This window comes from Canis lupus, chromosome 20, assembly GCF_003254725.2.
Source record: "Canis lupus dingo isolate Sandy chromosome 20, ASM325472v2, whole genome shotgun sequence".
Taxonomy (NCBI): Eukaryota; Metazoa; Chordata; class Mammalia; order Carnivora; family Canidae; genus Canis; species Canis lupus.
In genome coordinates, this window is record NC_064262.1 from 47,626,054 (window position 1) to 47,649,268 (window position 23,215).

General features: G+C 38.9%; 1 pseudogene; it reads right to left on the reverse strand.

Annotated features, from left to right (window-relative positions):
• LOC112666887 (olfactory receptor 7A17-like) lies at positions 1-5,234 on the reverse strand (annotated as a pseudogene).
• Between the last annotated feature and the right edge of the window lie 17,981 nt (positions 5,235-23,215).

The window sequence follows — 23,215 nt, forward strand, 5'->3', positions numbered from 1 at the left end:
CTACCACAATTGGCCATATAGAGTTTCCTTCGCAAAGAATGCTTTCAGAACTCTCTTTATGTCTTTGTTTCTCAGGCTGTAGATGAAGGGGTTCAGCATGGGTGTGACCACGGTGTACATCACCGAGGCTACTGCACTTGCGTGGGAGCTCTGGGTAGCAGCAGAGCTAAGGTATACACCAAGCATTGTACAATAAAATAAGGAGACAACTGAGAGGTGAGACGCACAGGTGGAAAATGCTTTATACTTGCCCCGAGCTGATGAAATTCCATGTATGGAGGAAACAGTCTTAGAATAAGAGTGAATGATCCCAGCAAAAGGACTTCCACCCAGCAGGACAGCTGCAAAATACATCACCAAGTTATTAAGAAAGGTGTCAGTACAGGCAAGTTGGACTATCTCATTGAGTTCACAGAAAAAGTGAGGGATTTCCACCTGTGTACAGAAGGAAAGCCACAACATCATTAAACTTTGTAACAAGGGGGATCCCTGGGTGGCGCAGCGGTTTGGCCCCTGCCTTTGGCCCAAGGCGCGATCCTGGAGATCCGGGATCGAATCCCACGTCGGGCCCCCGGTGCATGGAGCCTGCTTCTCCCTCTGCCTGTGTCTCTGCCTCTCTTTCTCTCACTGTGTGCCTATCATGAATAAATAAAAATTAAAAAAAAAACTTTGTAACAAGGAATTGAGGATACATATGATCCAGGACACCAGAACCAGCAGTCCACAGAGCTGGGGGCTCATGATGACTGTGTAGTGCAGGGGGTGGCAGATGGCCACATACCTGTCATAGGCCATCACACTCAGGAGAAAGACATCCTTTCTTTCAGTATGAAAGTTTCATATGAAAACAGTATGAAAAAATAAATCTGTGTGAGGCAACCTGCATAGGTTATGACTTTGCTCTCTGTATATTCATTAGCATCTTTAGGATGGTGATGGAGGTAGAACAGATGTCTACAAAGGACAGGTTGGTGAGGAAGGAGTATTGGGGGTGTGGAGGTGGGGGTCAGAGCTCACAGCCAGGATAATGAGCAGGTTCCCAATTACAGTGATCAGGCACATGGAAAGGAAAAGGCTAAAAATGAGGGGCTGAAGTTCTGGTTCCTCTGAATCCCAGAAGAAAAAACTCTGAAATTTGTGTATTGTTGCTTGGTTTTATGTGGTAGAGGTGACTTCAAAGATAGAAGCAAATAGCATGATTAATTTTCACATATTTGTATTACTCACAGATTTGAATAGCTACCTTTTTAATTTTGTAGTCTAAATATTTTAGTATTTTGTGCAAGGATAATGTCCACACCAGGGGATTCTTTACTACCATAGTTATGGAAGTTTTGTTCCAATCACTTATGTTCCACCATTTCATATGGTGGAAGGTGATATGAAGAATGGAATATTATTCAGCCATTAGAAACGACAAATACCCACCATTTGGTTCAACGTGGATGGAACTGGAGGGTATTATGCTGAGTGAAATAAGTCAATCGGAGAAGGACAAACATTGTATGGTCTCATTCATTTGGAGAATATAAAAATTAGTGAAAGGGAATAAAGAGAAAAGAAGAGAAAATGAGTGAAAATATCAGTGAGGGTGACAAAACTTGAGAGACACCTAACTCTTGGAAACGAACAAGGGGTAGTGGAAAGGGAGGTGGGTGGGGGGTTGGGGTGACTAGGCGATGGGCCCTGAGGGGGGCACTTGGCGGTATGAGCACTGGGTGTAATGCTATATGTTGGCAAATTGAACCCCAATAAAAAAATTATTTTTTGTAAAAAAAAAAAAGAAAAAGAAAAGAGGGATAAAGCAGAGTGAATAGAGCATGCTATTTCATGGGTATGGAGGCCAATTCTGCAAACGATGTGACTTGGCTCATAGACCTCAAGTTAGAGAAGGAGGTAGATGAAGGATTTTTGGAGAAGTATGTTCTCAGCAGAGGGAGTGGCCAGTGCAAAGGCCCCGAGGAAGGTATTTGTCTCTAATGTTCAAGTTGAAGAAGCACAGCCAGTGCTGCAAGGGGAAGGAGCAGGAAGGAGGAGAGACATAGTCAGACATGCTGAGGAGAGAAGTTGCTTCTCTGTTCCCTCTGAAACCTCAAGGCACAGGGACTTATCTGTCCACATTGCCTCTCCCACTGTGTTCATCATATTGTGCAAAGGTATCCCAGGAATTGAACCAGATCCCCTTCTTAGTGGCCTCCCTCGATTGAGTCCTGGCCCCTGTATTGTGTCATCTTGGGATTTTTGAGTCCTGGCACCCTTATGTGGGGACTTCTCACACTCCACAAGTCACACACCCACAGGACACTATGGCCTCCTGTGTTGTGTTATTCCCCTGTCTTTCTCAGCCTCTGCCATCCTGGTGATGGCAGGAATGGATCCAACCCAAGTAGGTCAAGTCAGTGATCTTTCCCCTGCAAAATACATAAATTCCAATTCTTAAGCCTCCTAAGAAAAAATAATATATGTATATTAAGATATATAGTAATATATTTATTATAATATTATATTTATTAATATTAATATATTATAATATATTGTATTATAATAATATTATTATAATTTATAATATTAATATAATATTATAATATAAGATATATATAATTATTTATAATGTATATAAATACCCCCTCAAATGAGCAAAAGGATAAAGCAACACTTCACAAAAGAAAGTATACACAATTCAACAAAAGGTGGGCATTTTAAAATTTTTTTTTAAATTTTTATTTATTTATGATAGTCACAGAGAGAGAGAGAGGCAGAGACATAGGCAGAGGGAGAAGCAGGCTCCATGCACCGGGAGCCCAACGTGGGATTCGATCCCGGGTCTCCAGGATCGCGCCCTGGGCCAAAGGCAGGCGCTAAACCACTGCGCCACCCAGGGATCCCAAGGTGGGCATTTTTATATCAAGCACAGGAGACTTATTTCTCCTCTACCTCCTTCATCATTATTTGGCAGGTTCATCTCTATGTGGTATGATAGGGGATGAGGTTAGCCCCTTTCTCCTTTCTCTTATGTGCCATCTTTTCATTAATATTCTTGGGCTTTGAATATTGATCTCTCCTTTGACAAACCCATGGGACACACTGTAATCCTCATTCTGGATTTCATCTAATATGTAATGGCATCTCTAGCTCATGCTCTATAAATCCTGTCTGCTCTGTGACAATTATATCCTTTTGTACTCAATAATTTGCTTCATATCATTCTGTCTGCAGACATCATATCACACATACATTTATTTCATACATCTCTGTCCTCACTCTTATGATACATGATTCAAAAGTGCAGGGACTTCAGCTTTTCACTTTTTTTTCAACAAATTATATGAATATATGTATTTAGTATATAAGATCCTATGAATATGAAAAGGTATAGAATGAAAAGAGTGAGAGGATCACAAAACCAGGTTAAAATGTAAAATCTGTAGTTTCAAAACAGCTGTCCCAGGCAAAATTGTATGAAAAACCAAAATGAACTGAAAAAGCATATAAAATAGCAAGCATTAATGATATCGACATGGATCAATAATAAAATTGTAAAAATCCTAGACACAAAAGGATATAATATATAATGTTTCTAGAATGCTCAGTTTTTATTTGTTAAATGAATTAGAAATTAGGTTTCAATGTATAAAGACATTGACCATATGGCAAGGTTGTATTTCAATTTCATTGGAAAAGGTTCAATTGCTAAATAAATGATGACTAAAAGCGGTATCTGTCTGAAAGAATATGAAATCTGTCCACTGCCTCAGATCCTCAAAAAACCAGAGGGCTTATGATCTTAAAATAAGTGCAACCATATAATACAGCAAAATATCAAGAAAAATACATATAAAATTTACAGTTGGGCAACACCACCAAATAAAGCAAGAAACTCAGAACTAGGTAGGTAGACATATTTACATAAAATGTAAAGTATTTATGTCAAAATATGTTCCAAAAGTCAATTGAGAAACAATTATCTGAGGAAATCATTTGAAATGGTGATATTTTAAAAATAAAAGAGAAAATATCAGAAAGGGAGACAGAACATAAAGACTCCTGACTCTGGGAAATGAACTAGGGGTGGTGGAAGGGGAGGTGGGAGGGGGTGGAGGTGAAAGGGTGACGGGCACTGAGGGGGGCACTTGACGGGATGAGCACTGGGTGTTATTCTGTATGTTGGCAAATTGAACACCAATAAAAAATAAATTTATTATTAAAAAAATAAAAAAATAAACATAGAGGAGAAACTAATAAATACCAGAGGAAGGTGAGAGGGGGATGGGGAAATGGGGGATGGGGATGATGGAGGGCACCGGAGATGAGTACGAGGCATTGTATCCAAGGGTTGAATCACTATCTTGTACACCTGAAACTAATATTATACTGTGTTAACAAACAGGAATTCAAGTAAAACTTTAAAATAACAACAACAAAAAAAGAGAACAACATATGGGCATATAATTATAAAGGCCAATCAGAATGGCCATCAAATATATGAGGTTTGCTGAACCTGAGGGATAATTTAAGAAGAAATGTCTCTTTCACTCAGCAGCCTGCTGAAGAAACTTACAGAGCTTTTACATTCTTTGTGGTTGGAACTTTTGAACTTGTCACCAATGGGTTGCCTGAATTTTCTGGCAGGACAGTAAGTGTTACAAGGTTGAAGGTAGAACCTGAAGGCTTCTGTGTTCCAAATACTGATAGTCTTTAACTCAAAATTTCTCTGTCTCTGCACCAAGGACATTCTGGCCAGAGGCTGCCCTGGGGTGGGGTGTGTCCAGTGCATGATAGGGTGTTAAGAGCATCCCTGGTCTCCACCAACCCCTCTCCAGTGTGGGTGGCAAAGCTGGCTCCAGACAAGTGATCAATAACACCCAGGGGACAAAATCACAACTGATTAGTTCCATACATTCAGTTTAACAATCTCAGCATACCTTTTCTAGCATTGTTATAATAGAAGTTTAATGATAAAGAGTATCACAGACTTTCAAAAGTGTGAGAAGCTTTCACTCTGTGAAACTGATACTTGCACTGTTTTAATACATTAAGTACTTAATCAAGCAAACCACCAAACACAGTGATCACTGGTTCTGGGCTAAGTTGAATTGGCTCTCAGATGAAGATGGGTCAATGTTTTTGGCTTCCATTCTCTCTGACCCTGACATCCACAGCCCACTGATGTGTTGGGCTTACCTGGCTGGAGGTCTAACAGAAAGGTCACCTTGTAGAAGTCTGACTTCCTCCATGGACAGTAGATGATAGGGACTAAAGCTTTGTCCTCAGCCAAGGCAGCAGGAAGGAGTAAAGCATTGGCCCCCAGCCAGAAGTAGGATTTGGAACAAAGAGACAAGAAGCATAGCCCTTTCTGTCCAACGTTGCAGGAACTGAAGGACTAGAGATGAGGAGATATTTACATATTTACAGCTCCCTGTGTCTGCTCATCAGGTGCACTTACCTCTTGTGACTCCAACCTCTAAGCACATGATTCCCAAGTGGAAAAGTCCTCTGGACAGGAAGGATATTTTTCTAATGAATTTCAGTTCCCAAACGACTAGGTTAGAGGTCAAGTGAAACCAGTTTTTTTTTAATGTCCTTTTGCCTCACCTTGCCCCCTTCCTGAAGTGTGAATCTTCTAGCACCTTATCTCATCTCTGAGATAAAATTGTCTCCAAGTCTAAGACCCAGGAACTCACCTGGATTAGGTCTCTTTATCTTCAAAGCATTGACATGTGGTGGGGACCCAGCCCTGCTATCTCCTGGCAGTCTATTCTTCTTTTCAAGAAGATGAAGAAGTAGGTTATTCTGATAATAAACCTCGGGCACCACACACATTGGTTCAAGACATGTTTGCCATAACAGTTAAGAATTTCTTAGTTTATACAAGAGCTGTCACTTATTCCTTTGTCATAAAATAGTTGATAATTATAGCACATGTGTTTGGATCTTTTTATGTACTCTAACTTGAGTATAACATCTCATAGGGATTGATTTAATTTTTATAAACATCTCATCCCTGAGAAAGTATATTATGAACTCCAATCTACATTGTAGACATGGTTCTTGTCTCTGTCTACTGATTTGTCCACATTTGATATCTGAGTTTGTGGTGGGCCTTGAGTGTCATTCTGTCAGGATGTTACTAGTTCTCAAGCTCTGGGGCAGTGGTTCTCAAACAAATGAATTTGCCCCTGAGGATGTCTGAGAATGTCTGAAGGTATATTGCTGAACACCTATAATCCAATCCAAAAGCACCCCTCAAGTTCTATCCTGTCACACATGTCAACCATCAAAGGTGTGAAACCCACCTAGACCAGCATCTATGTGCCTGTGAATCCACATGGATTCCACTACAAATGCATAATCTGATCACAGGTCCTGAGTGGCCCAGAGATTTAGCATTTCTCACAAGCTCCCAGGAGATGTTGATGTGTGGGTCCTGGTGTGTAGACCATTCTTTGATTAGCAAGGCTGTGATCTAGTGTTAGAGATAGGTTTAAGTCTTCTGCACCAAATATTGTCAGTGCATGAAATTTTGAAGGAAATGTGTATTCACTCATTCTTCAGGCTGTGTAAGGTCTGTGTTTATTGCTTTCATATGTAACCAAAATAATATATTTATGGAAAATATTTTGTAGTAGCCAGAATAAGGCCTTCCCAAATATGTCCATGTCATATTATCCAGTCTTTTTTTTTATTTTATTATCCAGTCTTTAATGTGTTATTTGTTATAGCAAAGAAGGATTCAGGTAGCACATTGAACAGGATTGCTAATCAGCTGCCATTAAGATAAGAGATTAAATATGATTGTCCAGGGGACACCTGGGTGGCTCAGTGGTTGAGCGTGAGCCCTTCAGCCCAGGGCATGATCCTGGAGTCCCAGGGTCGAGTCCCACATTGGGGTGTCTGCATGGAGCCTGCTTCTCCCTCTGCCTATGTCTCTGCCTCTCTCTCTGTGTGTCTCTCATGAATAAATAAATAAAATCTTTTTTTAAAGATATGATTGTCCAGGTGGGATGAAGTTAATCATAACAGTCCTCTGGATGTTCAGGAGGGAGATGAAAGAGTTAGTGTTGGAGAGTGATGGGAAATGCTATACTGTTGGCTCTGAAGGTGGAGGCAGAGCCATGAGCCCAGGAATGTAGGCAGCCAGCAACAGAGCCTGGAATTGGAAAGGAAACAGATTTTCCCATGAGCCTCTAGAAAGTACTCAACCTCGCAGACATATTGCTATTAGCCTGATGAGAGTCCTTCCAAGTTTCTTCTCTAGAGCTATAAGGGCATGTATATATATGTCTGTGTTAAGCAACTAATATGGGTCTACTTTATAGCAGCATGAGGAATCTCATATGGGCGTAGTCAATATAATTATTTGAGGAAACTTAGTTTAAGCCTTCCAATTACTCATAGCTTCCTTTGGATAAGGGCAATTGCAGTGAAAGAACCCACATTAAGGGGCACCTGGCTGGCTCAGTTGAATAAGCATCTGCGTTTGGCTCAGGTGCCCCACATCCAACTCCTTGCTCAGCAGGGAGTCTGCTTCTCCTTCTTCCTCTACCTCTCCTTCTGCTTATACTTTCTCTCTCTCTTTCTGTTGCCCTCTTAAATAAAATATTTTTTAAAAGACCCCACATTAAGTAGAAAAAAAATCAAATCTATTTGGCGATATTCTTCTGCATCATTTGGTTTGGCAAATTCCTCCCAGCTTAAATGTGAGTGTGGTCTGACTCTGAGGCCTTTCAGGCAGTGACATAGGAAAGCAACTCATGGTCCAAAATAAAATCATCCGTTATAATTTACAGTTTTGTGTCTATATTTCTGCATCCTTTTATATCATGTTGACTCAACATTCCTTCTTTCTATAATAACTACACTTGAATGTTTTCTTTGGAGTAAAAAATTAATTTCCACAGATTTCATTCTTTACTTATGATATTCATATGAAATTATGTTGAACATTTCATAGCCTTCATGAATAAGGAAAGAGGCTCAGCAATTTGAAGTTTTTAGCAATTACCTAACAGAGAAGTTAGAGATTTTTTTAAATTTATTTTTTATTGGTGTTCAATTTGCCAACATATAGAATAATACCCAGTGCTCATTCCATCAAGTGTCCCCATCAGTGCCCATCATCCAGTAACCCCCACCCCCCATCCACTGTTCCTTACACCACCCCTAGTTCCTTTCCCAGAGTTAGGAGTCTCTCATGTTCTGGCTCCCTTTGTGATATTTCCCACTCATTTTCTCTCCTTTCCCCTTTATTCCCTTTCACTATCTTTTATAATCCCCAAATGAATGATACCATATAATGTTTGCCCTTCTCCGATTGACTTATTTCACTCAGCATAATACTCTCCAGTTCCATCCACGTCGAAGCAAATGGTGGGTACTTGTCATTTCTTTTTCTTTTTATAAATTTATTCTTTATTGGTGTTCAATTTGCGAACATATAGAATAACACCCAGTGCTCATCCCGTCAAGTGCCCACCTCAGTGCCTGTCACCCAGTCACCCCCGCCCCCCGCCCTCCTCCCCTTCCACCACCCCTAGTTCGTTTCTCAGTTAGGAGTCTTCATGTTCTGTCTCCCTTTCTGATATTTCCCACACATTTCTTCTCCCTTCCCTTCTATTCCCTTTCACTATTTTTTATATTTCCCAAATGAATGAGACCATATAATGTTTGTCCTTCATCGATTGACTTATTTCACTCAGCATAATACCCTCCAGTTCCATCCACGTTTAAGCAAATGGTGGGTATTTGTCATTTCTAATGGCTGAGTAATATTCCATTGTATACATAAACCACATCTTCTTTATCCATTCATCTTTCGATGGACACCGAGGCTCCTTCCACAGTTTGGCTATTGTGGACATTGCCGCTATAAACATCGGGGTGCAGGTGACCCGGCATTTCATTGCATCTGTATCTTTGGGGGTAGATCTTACACCCAGCAGAAGAAGAGAGTTAATAACGATTTGAGCAGAACTCAACGAAATCGAGACTAGAACTGTGGAACAGATCAACAAAACCAGGAGTTGGTACTTGAATGAATTAATAAGATAGATAAACCATTAGCCAGCCTTATTAAAAAGAAGAGAGAGAAGACTCAAATTAATAAAATCATGAATGAGAAAGGAGAGATCACTACCAACACAAAACTGGAACAGGAAGAAATAGAAAACCTGAACAGGCCAATAACCAGGGAGGAAATTGAAGCAGTCATCCAAAACCTCCCAAGACACAAAAGTCCAGGGCCAGATGGCTTCCCTGGGGAATTCTATCAAACGTTTAAAGAAGAAACCATACCTATTCTACTAAATCTGTTTGGAAAGATAGAAAGAGATGGAGTACTTCCAAATTCATTCTATGAGGCCAGCATCACCTTAATTCCAAAACCAGACAAAGACCCCACCAAAAAGGAGAATTATAGATCAATATCCCTGATGAACATGGATGCAAAAATTCTCAACAAGATACTAGCCAATAGGATCCAACAATACATTAAGAAAATTATTCACCATGACCAAGTAGGATTTATTCTCGGGACACAAGGCTGGTTCAACACTCGTAAAACAATCAATGTGATTGATCATATCAGCAAGAGAAAAAACAAGAACCATATGATCCTCTTAATAGATGCAGAGAAAGCATTTGACAAAATACAGCATCCATTCCTGATCAAAACTCTTCAGAGTGTAGGGATAGAGGAAACATTCCTCAACATCTTAAAAGCCATCTACAAAAAGCCCACAACAAATATCATTCTCAATGGGGAAGCACTGGGAGCCTTTCCCCTAAGATCAGGAACAAGACAGGGATGTCCACTCTCACCACTGCTATTGAACATAGTACTAGAAGTCCTAGCCTCATCAATCAGACAACAAAAGGACACTAAAGGCATTCAAATTGGCAAAGAAGTAGTCAAACTCTCCCTTTTCGCTGATGACATGATACTCTACATAGAAAACCCAAAAGGAAAAAAAAAAAGAAAAAAAAGAAAAAAAAAAAGAAAACCCAAAAGCCTCCACCCCAAGTTTGCTAGAACTCATACATCAATTTGGCAGTGTGGCAGGATACAAAATCAATGCCCAGAAATCAGTGGAATTTCTATACACTAACAATGAGACTGAAGAAAGATAAATTAAGGAGTCAATCTCATTTACAATTGCACCCAAAAGCATAAGATACTTAGGAATAAACCTAACCAAAGAGGTAAAGGATCTATACCCTAAAAGCTATAGTATTTGTCATTTCTAATAGCCGAGTAATATTCCATTGTATACATAGACCACATCTTCTTTATCCATTCATCTTTTGATGGACACCAAGGCTCCAGGGCAATTTACACGTTTAATGCAATCCCTATCAAAATACCATGGACTTTCTTCAGAGAGTTGGAACAAATCATCTTAAGGTTTGCGTGGAATCAGAAAAGACCCCGAATAGCCAGGGGAATATTCAATAAAGACAACCATAGCTGAGGGCATCACAATTCCAAATTTCAAGTTATACTACAGAGCTGTGGTTATCAAGACAGTGTGGTACTGGCACAAAAACAGACACATAGATCAATGGAACAGAATAGGGAATCCAGAAGTGGCCCCTCAACTTTATGGTCAACTAATATTCGACAAAGGAGGAAAGACTATCCACTGGAAAAAAGACAGTCTCTTTAATAGATGGTGCTGGGAAAATTGGACAGCCACATGCAAAAGAATGAAACTAGACCACTCTCTTGCACCATACACAAATATAAACTCAAAATGGGTGAAAGATCTTAATGTGAGACAAAAGTCCATCAAAATCCTAGAGGAGAACACAGGCAACAGTCTTTTTTAGAACTTGGTGACAGCAACTTCTTGCAAGATTCACCCATGAAGGCAAGAGAAAGAAAAGCAAAAATGAACTATTGGGACTTCATCAAGATAAGAGGGCTTTACTTTCACATTAACCCAAATGTTCATTCTTTTCATTCTTATCCTCTCCCATTTTCTCTCAAGTTTACTGTGTCATGAAAGATCACACACAGATAACGAGTCTGTGTGTGCATATGAGCACCCATGTTTACTTGAGACAAAAATGTTTATAAACACACACATATCATACCTCTCACCATTGAACAATTTCTTAGGGATCTAAAAAATATGACCACCCAATTTTGTGTTCCCCACATATTACCCCTGAAATTACCTTTATTATCCTATGTTATCTTCAGAAATAAGAAAATTGAGGCTCAAGGGCATTAAATTTTAATAAGTTACAGAACAAAGTAGTTAAGCATATTGTATACTTTCTAGAATCACATAGAAATGGAATAATTCTAAATATGCTCCAAATTTTGTACAACTTTTTGAATGCAGCAAAATGCAACTTTATTTATTTATATTTATTTATTTATTTATTTATTTTTAATTTTTATTTATTTATGATAGTCACAGAGAGAGAGAGAGAGAGAGAGAGAGAGAGAGGCAGAGACAGAGGCAGAGGGAGAAGCAAGCTCCATGCACCGGGAGCCCAACGTGGGATTCGATCCTGGGTCTCCAGGATCGCGCCCTGGGCCAAAGGCAGGCGCTAAACTGCTGCATCACCCAGGGATCCCCTATTTATTTTTATTGAAGTTTAGTTGACACACAATGTTACCTTAGTTTCCTTTACAACATAGTGATTCAACCAACAACTCTTTATGTTATGCTGTGCTCATCACAGGTGTCAAAATATACACTTTGAGTAGGTGCAGTTTGTTAAATAAAAATATTAAATGTAATTATATATTAGTTATATAGCTGAAAGGAAAAAGTGTAGTGGAGCAGGCTGTGGGTAGGATCTAGAGCACTGGTATAGCTTATTCACATCAACCAGGGATGGTAGATATACCTCCTAACTAGAAAGAGAGCACAGTGTCTATATGGATATAGGACCAATGAAATTAAATTAAGCAATGTTTGATATACCTACTCTAAATCACTATCAGGTACTGATTTTATTTTCAAAGTATTCTTTCCTAAAGAATAAACTAAGTCCATTGTGAGTAGAAGAAGGAAATAATAAGGACCAGAGCAGATTGGGAAGAGGCAAGATGGAAGAAGAGTAGGGATTCTCATTTCATCTGGTACCTTAGTTTAGCTAGATAACTATCAAATCATCCTGAATACCTATGAATGCAACCTGAGATGTAAGAAAAGAATGGCTGGAATTATACAAATAGAAAAGTGACCACTTTTCTCATGGTAGGAGTGCAGAGAAGAGATACAGAAAGGATATATAAGAAGATAAATGGTGGTGGTGCAGATCCTGCATAAGCCGGCTACTGGACAGTGTTACAGCCCTGGAGCTCAAAATTGGGACCTTTATAATCTGCTGTAGTGAAAGACTTCCCTGCCTGAAAGGTGCTCGATAGTGAGGTGGGGCAGGATCCCAGATGGGACAGTGAGGTCTCAAGATTCCCAGAGTCACAGAAAGAATAGGGGTGCTTGAACCTACAGGATGCCCAAACATTGGAGCAGGGAAACTGGTTTAAATCAGAGAGGGTGGGAAGGGGCTCTCAGCTCGGTGTACCATGAAATGCAAACCATGAAATGTGTCTCTCATGAATAAATAAATAAAACCCTAAAAAAATAATCAGACTAATATTAAAAATGCTGTAAGTGAGATGCAGTATAAATTGGATGCTCCAACAGCTAGGGTAAATGAGGTGGAAGAGAGAATAAGTGACATAGACAAGTTGATGGAAAGGAAGGAAGCTGAGGAAAAAAGAGAAAACCAATGGCCTATGAGGAGGGGCTCTGAAAAATTACTGATGCTATGAAAAGAACCCACATCATATTTATTGGAGTGCCTGAGAATGAAGAGAAAGAGACAGAGAGCCAGAAGGCCTATTTAAGCAAATATTAACTGAGAACTTTCCTAATCTGGGGAAGGAAATAGGCATTCATAGCCAAGAGGTAGAGGGGATTCCTCCCAAAATCAGTAAAAATAGATCAACACCCTGACATATACTAGTGAAGCTTGCAAATTCCAGAGATAAAGAGAAAAGCAGCTTGAGACAAGAAGTTATTAACCTACAGGCATAGGAACATTAGACTGACAGTGGACATATCCACAGAGACCTGGCAGGCCAGAAAGGGCTGGTATGATATATTTAGGATACTAAATGAGAAAAACCTGTACCCAAGAATACTTTTTAAAATACATTTATGCTGAGTGAAATAAGTCAATTGGAAAAGGACAAACATTATATGGTCTCATTCATTTGGGGAATATAAAAATTAGTGAAAGGGAATAAAGAGAAAGGAGATAAAATGAGTGAAAATATCAGTGTGGGTGACAAAACCCTGAGAGACAGGTCACTGAGAGACAGCTAACTCTGGGAAATGAACAAGGGGTAATGGAAGGGGAGGTGGGCGGGGGGTTGGGGTGACTGGGTGGTGGGCACTGAGGGGGGCACTTGGCGGGATGAGCACTGGGTGTTATGCTATATGTTGGCAAATTGAACTCCAATAAAAAATAAAAAAATAAAATACATTTAATTTTTTTTATATTTTTAAAAAATTTAAATTCAATTTGCCAACATATAGTATAACTCCCAGTGCTCATCCCATCATAGCCAAGAATACTTTATCCAGCAAGACTTTCATTCAGAATGGAAGGAGAGATAAAGAGCTTCCAGAGAAGACAGAAACTGAAAGAATATGTGACCATGAAGCCAGCCTTGCAAGAAATATTAAGGAATATTCTGTAAGCAAAGAGGGAGCCCAAGAGTAATGTAAACTAGAAAGAAACAATCTACAGAAACAGGGACTTTACAAGTAATACAATGGCACTAAATACATATCTTTCAATAATTACTATGAATGTAAATGGGCTTAATGCTTCAGTCAAAAGACACAAGGTATCAGATTGATTAAAAAAACAAGACTCATCCATATGCTGTCTACAAAAGAGTCATTTTAGACCTAAAGACACCTGAAGACTGAAAATGAGGGGATGGAAAACTATTTACCACGCAAATGGATCTCAAAAGAAAGCTGTGGTAGCAATCCTCATATTGGGTAAATTAGATTTCAAACCAAAGACTGTAGTAAGAGATGAAGAGGGACACTATAGCATACATAAAGTGTATATCCAAAAGAAGATCTAAAAGTTATAAATATTTATGCTCCTAATTGGGGAACAGCCAATTATATCAACCAATTAATAACCAAAGTAAAGAAACACAGAGATAAAAATACATTCATAATAGGGGACTTCAACACACCACTCATAGCAATGGACAGATAATCTAAGCAGAAGATCAACAAAGAAACAAAGATGAATGGATAAAGAAGATGTGGTTTATGTATACAATGGAATATTACTCAGCCATTAGAAACGACAAATACCCACCATTTGCTTCAATGTGGATGGAACTGGAAGGTATTATGCTGAGTGAAGTAAGTCAATCGGAGAAGGACAAACATTGTATGTTCTCATTCATTTGGGGAATATAAATAATAGTGAAAGGGAATATAAGGGAAGGGAGAAGAAATGTGTGGGAAATATCAGAAAGGGAGACAGAACATAAAGACTCCTAACTCTGGGAAACAAACTAGGAGTGATGGAAGGGGAGGAGGGCGGGGGGTGGGGGTGAATGGGTGATGGGCACTGAGGGGGGCACTTGACAGGATGAGCACTGAGTGTTATTCTGTATGTTGGTAAATTGAACACCAATAAAAAATAAATTTATTATTAAAAAAAAGAAAAGAAACAAAGGCCTTGAATGACACACCGCACCAGATGGACCTCAGAGTTATATACAGAACATTCCAATCAAAAGAAACAGAATACACATTCTTCTCAACTGCACATGGGACATTCTCCAGGGTAGACCACATCCTGGTTCATAAATAGGTCTCAGTCAATATCAAAAGATTGTGATTATTCTCTGAATATTTTCAGACCACAATTCTTTGAAACTTGAACTCAATCACAAAAGGAAATTTGGAAGGAACTCAAACACTTGGAGGTAAAAGAGCATCCTACTAAATAATGAATGGCTCAACCAGGAGATGAATGGAGAATTAAAGATTCACACAAACTCACAAAAATGAAAGCAGAATTGTCCAAGGCCTTTGGTATACAGCAAAGGCAATCTTAAGAGGGAAGTACATTTCAATACAGCCCTCTCTCAAAAAATTAGAAAAATTTCAAATACCTTCCACCTAATGGAGCCTGAGAAAGAACAGCAAATAATGCCTAAACCAAGCTGATGAAGAGAAATAGTAAAGATTAGGGCAAAACTCACTGAAATAGAAAGAAGAACAGTAGAAAAGATGAATGAAACTAGGAGCTGGTTCTTTGACTCCACTTCAAAATTGCTAAAACTCATACAGCAATTCAGCAATGTGGCCGGATACAAAATAAATGCACAGAAATAAGTTGCATTTCTATATACTAACAATGAGACTGAAGAAAGAGAAATTAAGGAATAAATCCCATTTACAATTGCACCCAAAACCATAAGATATCTTGGAATACACTTAACTGAAGAAGTAAACAATCTGTGCTCTAAAACCCACAGAACACTTATGAAAGAAATTGAGGAAGACACAAAGAGATGGAAAAACATTCCATCCTCACGCACCAGAAGAATAAATATTGTGGAAATATCTATGGTACCCAGAGAAATCTAAATATTCAATGCAATGCCTATCAAAATACCATAGACATTTTTCACAAAGTTGGAAGAAATAATCCCAAGATTTCTATGGAACCAAAAAAGACCCCAAATATCAGACGAATGTTGAAAAAGAAAACCAAAGCTGAGGACATCACAGCTCCTGATTTCAAGCTATAGTACAAAGCTGTGATCATCAAGACAGTATGGTACTGGCACAAAAACAGACAATAGATCAATGGAACAGAATAGAGAACCCAGATATGGACCCTCAACTCTATGGTCAACTCATCTTTGACAAAGCAGGAAAGAATATCCACTGGAAGAAAAACAGTCTCTTTAATAAATGGTGCTGAGAAAAGTGGACAACTACATGCAGAAGAATGAAACTAGACCATTCCTTTAGAAAATACATAGAGATAAACTCAAAATGGATGAAAGACCTATATGTGAGATAGGAATCCATCAAAATACTATTAGAGAACATAGGCAGCAACATTTTTGACGTTGGCTACAGCAACTTCTTGCAAACATGTCTCTAAAGGCAAGGGGAAAAAAACAAAAATAAACTATTGGGCTTTCATCAAAACAAAAGCTTCTATACAGTAATGGGAACAGTTAACAGAACTAAAAGGTAACCTATGGAATGGTAGAAGATAATTTCAAATGACATCAGATAAAGGGCTAGTATCTAAGATCTATAAAGAATGCATCAAACTGAACATCTAAAAATAAACAATCCAGTCAAGAAATGGGCAAAAGACATGAACAGACATTTATCCAAAGAAGACCTACACATGGCCAACAGGCATATGAAAAAATACTCCACATCACTTGTCAGTAGGGAAATACAAATCAGACCACTATGAGATAGCATCTCACACCAGTCAGAATAGCTACAATTAACAAGACAGGAAACAACAAATGTTGGTGAGGATGTGGAGAAAGGGGAACCCTCTTTCACTGTTGGTGGGAATGCAAGCTGGTACAGCCACTGTAGAAAACAGTATGGAGGTTCCTCAAGAAGTTAAAAATAGAGCTACCCTATGTCCCAGCAATTGCACTACCCGAATGATACAGATGTAGTAAAACGAAGGGTCATCTGCACTCCAATGTTCATAGCAGCAATGTCCACATTAACCAAACTATGGAAGGAGCTGAGATATCCTTCGGGAGATGAATGTATAAAGAAGATATAGTATATATATCCAGTGGTATATCAATCAGTCACCAGAAAGGTTGAATACCTACTGCTTACATTGATGTAGATAAAACTGGAGGATATAATGCTAAGTGAGATATGTCAATCAGAAAAAAACTATTATGATATAGTTTCACCCATATGTGGAATATAAGAAATAGTGCAGAGAACAATATGGGAAGGGAGGGAGAAACTAATGGTAAAAAATCAGAGAGGAGACAAATCATGAGAGCCTTTTAACTCTGGGAAACAAACTGGGTTATTGAAGGGGAGGCGGGTGGAGGTTGGGGTAACTGGGTGATGAGCATTAAAGGGTGCTCAATAGTGAAAAACAGAGCTTTTCCTTAATGTCAGGAGCAAGACAAAGATGTCCACTCTCACCGCTTTTATTCAACTTAGTACTGGAAGTCCTAGCCACAGCAATCAGACAAGAAAAAGAAACAAGGGGCATCTTTATTGGGAAAGAAAAACTTACTGTCACTGTTGATGACATGGTATTATGTATAGAAAATACTAAAGGTTCTATCAAGAAACTACTAGAAATAACAATTTCAGTAAAGTGCAAGTTACAAAATCAGTGACATTTCTACACATTAACGATGAAATATCAGAAAAAAATTAGAAACACCATTACAATTGCACCTAAACCAATAAAATACATACAAATAAATTTAACCAAAAAGGTGAAATACCTATACTCCAAAATAGAAAACAATGGTGAAAGAAATTGAAGATGATATGAACAAATGAAAGGATATACAGCGTTCATGGATTGGGAGAATGAATATTGTGAAAATGTCCATATTACCCAAATCAATCTACTTACTTAAATCAATCTCTAGCAAAATGCCAATAGTGGTTTTCACAAAACTAGAACAAGTAATACTAAAACTTGTATTGAACCATGGAAGACCCTGAAAGGCCAAAGCAATTCTGAGAAAGAAGAATAGAGTTGGAGGTATCACAACATCATGTTTCAAGATATACTACAAAGCTGTAGTAATCAAAATAGTATGGTACTGGCACATAAATAGATACAAAGGCCAATGGAACAGATTAGTGACCCCAGATATAAACCATGATTATATGGTGAATTAATCTATGACAAAAGAGCAAGAGTATGAGGAAAAGGCACTCTTTTCATGAAGTGGTGTTGGGTAAATTGGACACTACATGTAAAAAATGGAATTGCACCATGCTCTAATTACATATACAAAAATAAGCTCAAAATGGATAGGGAAAGACCTAAATATAACAGTCCTTGAAGAGAGCACAGGCAGTAATTTCTCTGACTTCAGACAGCAAGATTTTTCTAGATAAGTCTCCCAAGGTTAGAGAAACAAAAGCAAAAATAAACTATTGGCATAACATTAAAATTAAAAGCCTTTACACTGTAAAGGAAATAATCAATAACACAAAAAGACAACTTAATGAATGGGGGAAGATATTACACATGATATATCTGATAAGGGGTTAATATCTAAAATACTTAAGGAACTCCTACAACTCAACATAAACCCCCCCAATATCCCAGTTAAAAATGGGCAGGGCATCTGAATAGAGGTTTCTTTAAAAGAGACATATAGGGATGCCTGGGTGGCTCAGTGTTTGAGCATCCGCCTTCGGCCCAGGGCATGATCCTGGAGTCCTGGGATCAAGTCCCATATCAGGCTCCCTGCAGGGAGCCTGCTTCTCCCTTTGCCTGTGTCTCTGCCTCTCTCTCTGTGTCTCTCATGAATAAATGAATAAAATATTAAAAAAAAATAAAAGAGACATACAGATTACCCAACAGGCACATGAAAAGCTGTTCAATATCACTTATCATCAGGGGCGTTCAAATCAAAACCACAATGATATATCACCTCATACATATCAGAATGGTTATATAAAAAACCCAAGAAACAAGTGTTGGTGAGGATGTGGAGAAAAGGGAACCCTACTGCACCATTGGTGGGAATGCAAACTGATATGGCCGCAGTGAGAAACATTGTGGAGGTTCCTCAAAAACTTATAAATAGCACTACTGTATGACCCAATAATTCCACTACTGTTTTCAAAGAAAACAAAAAAATATTAAAAGATGTACACACCTTATGTTTATTGCAGCATTATTTACAATAGCCAACACATGGAAGCAACCTAAGTATCTATCAATTATAGATAAAAGGATAAGGAAAATGTGGTGTACACACACACACACACACAAATGAATATTTCTCAGTCATAAAAAAGGATGAGCTCATGCCATTTAAGACAACATGGATGGACCTAGAGGATATTATGCTAAGTGAAATAAATTGGACTGAGAAAGATAAATACCATATGATTCCACTCATAAGTGAAATCTAAAAAAAATGAGTGAACAAAAAGCAAAATCAGACTTATAAATACAAAGAACAAACTGATGGTTACTAGAGAGGAGAAGTGTGCAGGGATTAGCTGAGTGAGTGAAGGGGTGAGGGTACAGGCTTCCAGGCATGGAATGAATATCTTGAGAATAAAAGGCACAGTATCCAGAATAGAGTCAATGACATTGTAATAGTGATGTATCAGGACAGATGGTAGCTACACTTGTGGTGAACATAGTGCAGTGTATAAACTTGTCAAATCACTATGTGGCACACTTGAGACTAAGGTAACAATATGTGTCAACTACATTCATATAAACAAAACAACAATAAGAAAATGCAGAAAGTACTCTTTCCCATGAGAAAAGAATGCTCTGAATAGCCCACCTAGGAATATAGCCAGAAAAAAATACCCCTGTGTGTTTAAAGATGTGAATGCATTTACCCCAGATGAAAAACCTGAATAACTGGATTTGGGGAGCATGTATGAAGAAGAAAATTCTACCTTTATAGCCAAAAAAATTACCATCCACCAAATGTAATGGTTCACACATTTTCTTCAGAATCTGTCTGAAGTGTTGAAAATAGAAATCGGAACAAAGTTCCAGGGAGGATCCTAGTTGGGATGGATGTGGTCAGGTGACATAGCTATATCTCTGAGTCAGACACTGGAGACTGTCAGTCACAGCAGCCCAGAGGTCACAGAGTGGTCTATTGATGTGCCTGCATTGAGAAGTTATATACGTTGGAGAGATGTCCACTCACGGGGGAGATGAACCCATTTGTAGAAAAGGAATATTCACCTGGCTCCCAAGGTGGACGCATGGGGACTGAAATGACAGAAAATTTTACTTTATTTATTGTCCCTTGGGTCAGGAGAGCTGAATTCCTTAGAGAATTGAGCAACTTGAAGTGAAATTACTTAATAAGGAGCTCTGAGCATTCAGCCTCTGAATCCCCCTCTGCAGAGCTCACCTGCTGCTCATCAACCAGAGGTTAGGAGCATCCTCTCTGTGCCTTCCTGAGATGTTCAGTCACTCCAAAAAACCAGCCTGGCCCCCATTTCTTGTCCTTTCTACATCAATTGTCCTTGGCAGGAAGGACCAGTAGAGCCACATCCATTGAATGAGGCCTTGGGGGAGGACAAAGTGGTCCAGTAAGTACTTCAGGAAAATGATGCAGAAGGAAGGAAAGCTTTTTATTAATCATGTCGTCTATGGAAACAGTCAGGTTGATGAAATAGTAAAGTGGGATTGATTTCAAATCCTGAAAATTTCATGTCTGCAGAGGATTCCTGCTCCTCATTCCTTCTCAACTCTTGCTTCTCTTCTCAAAGCATCATTGCAGGGCTCCCCCTCCTCCTACAGAAGGAACCAACCCTCCCTTATGTTTTTCACCTCTCGGGTTCTGCTTTATTTCAACATTAGCCTTTCCTCTTATTTGTGAAAAACTGACTGCCTGAGATAGCCCAGCAGAGTGAAAAGATCCTTGACTTGGAGTCAGGCAGATGTGAATTTCAAATTCCCCTTTCCATCTGGTCCTTGATGAACCATGGAAATGTTTCTTCTATTACATGTTTCTTCTATTCTTTTTTTCCCATCAGCGCAAAAGTGAGTATAAGATGGTCTCAGAGAATGCTTATGGGAGGGCAGATGTGTGGATTGAAGTGTCCAGGACATGGTGCTATTTATTTACTCATTCATTCTTTTACATGACATGTTTCAAAAGAATTTTAAGGTGCCTACACAAACTTGGAAAAACAAAAACAATTTAAATGTATATTTAAAAGAAAAATATTGTGGTCAAGAGAAAGGACACATAAAGCCAGGTGAATAACTACATGAGAAAATCAAATGTCTACCATGAAATGCTACCTAGTTACCACAATTGGGCCCCTGATATGAATCTGTGAATTCCAGTGAAGGCAAAAGACTCTGTGCGTTAGGATGAAATTTGACTACACAGATGGAAAAAACTACAAAGAAAACATGTCCCTATTCAATTAGGGATTAATTTGTCTCTGCCATCAAAAAGGAGCTTAATGTCTCTATGCCGATATGAGGGACAAGGGTTTATTCCATCTTTGCTTCCACATGTACAGTGTGTGGTTTTCCAAGATACGTCATCTGTGGGAGTCCCAGTATCATGTGTGAGTTCTAGACAAGGAGGAGATAGGAAAGGGAAAGTCTTCTCAAGAGCATTTCAGTATTCCCATTCAGTAACTTCTTATACTTCCCACCAACTGTCCATGATTGAAAAAGAAGGCAGGAAATATAGCATCTTAGCTAGGCATATGACAACCTTCAAATTTAATCAGGTCATGATAACAGGAAGAGGAGAATGGATTTGTTATGTAGGCCATCTCGGGCCCAATGATCAATTACAAGAGTCACAGTATCCATAACACTAATACAAACAATTGTTTGATAGAAGCATGACTCTTCCTGACATTAAGGCAAGAAGACATTTCTCTCCCCAATTCTCAGGAAAAATGACACCCATCCAGGATGTGATAATTATGTTTGCAGGTTACAAACTGCAGAGCCCAAAGATCTGTCTTGTCAAATTCACATAAGGCCAGGATGCAAAATTACAACAGCTCCAGAAAATATTTATTTGAATATAAAAGTAGGATCAGATCGTGACTTGTTGTTTGGAGCCACCAAATTAATGTTAATACAGCTAAACAAGATGCCAACATTAGTCTTTATGATTCATGAATCTTAATACTCTTGAAACACAGATGGGCTAGGTACCTTTAAATTTGGTCAAGGCTTACTGCTGATTTTTTTCAGAATGCTTTATTTTAATATTTGAGCCATGATAATATGCTCCTGCCTCACCTCTCCCACAATGTGGCTCTTATCCCTTGTGTGATGCCTCTAGCCTACATTAAGAAACATTTCAAGTATCTTAAAATGTATTCTGGATTCTTAGAAGGGAATTGGCTGCACACATTTCTCCCATCACACAGTATGACTTTTCTGACAATTGGGGATTTCACTGTTTTTGTTTTGTTTTGTTTTTTGTTTTTGTTTTTGTTTTTTGCCTACTCAGGCATTAATGAGCAAGGGAAACCCCCATGATCATCTCACAATGTGGATTCTGATTCAGCAGGTCCAAATGCAGCCTGGGGCACTATTCAAAGAAGCCCTGGGCAATGCTGCTCCTGCTGGTACACAGACCACACTCTGAGTACCTAAGCTATAAGGGGAACAACTGCTGTGGAACTGGGATTACATTTTCCAGAGAGCAGTGGCAGCAGACGGAAGGATGGAAGCATTTCATTATATACATATATTTTTTTTCTTTCTTTTATTGGAGTTCAATTTGCCAACATATAGCATAACTGTGCTCATCCCATCAAGTGCCCCCCTCAGTGCCGGTCACCCAGTCACTCCCACCCCCCGCCCACCTCCATTTCCACCACCCCTTGTTCGTTTCCCAGAGTTAGGAGTCTCTCATGTTCTGTATCCCTTTCTGATATTTCCCACTCATTTTTTCTCCTTTCCCCTTTATTCCCTTCCACTATTTTTTATATTCCCCAAATGAATGAGACCATATAATGTTTGTCCTTCTCCGATGGACTTATTTCACTCAGCATAATACCCTCCAGTTCCATCCACGTTGAAGCAAATGGTGGGTATTTGTCATTTCTAATGGCTAATATTCCATTGTATACATAAACCACATCTCCTTTATGGATGGAAGCATTTAAAATTACCCAAGCAAGGCAATTATAACAGGGTAGAGGGAATCCCTGGGTGGCTCAGTGGTTTAGTGCCTGCCTTCAGCCCAGGTCGTGATCCTGGGGTCCTGGGATTGAGTCCCACATCGGGCTCCCTGCATGGAGCCTGCTTCTCCCTCTGCCTATGTCTCTGCCTCTCTCTCTCTCTCTCTCTAATGAATAAGTAAATAAAATCTTTAAAAAATATATAACAGGGTAGTACTTTGTTAATTAATTTGCCTGAAATTAAAGACAATTACATTTTTGTGCTGTCAACGTGATGGTCATCGAATGTTGATTTT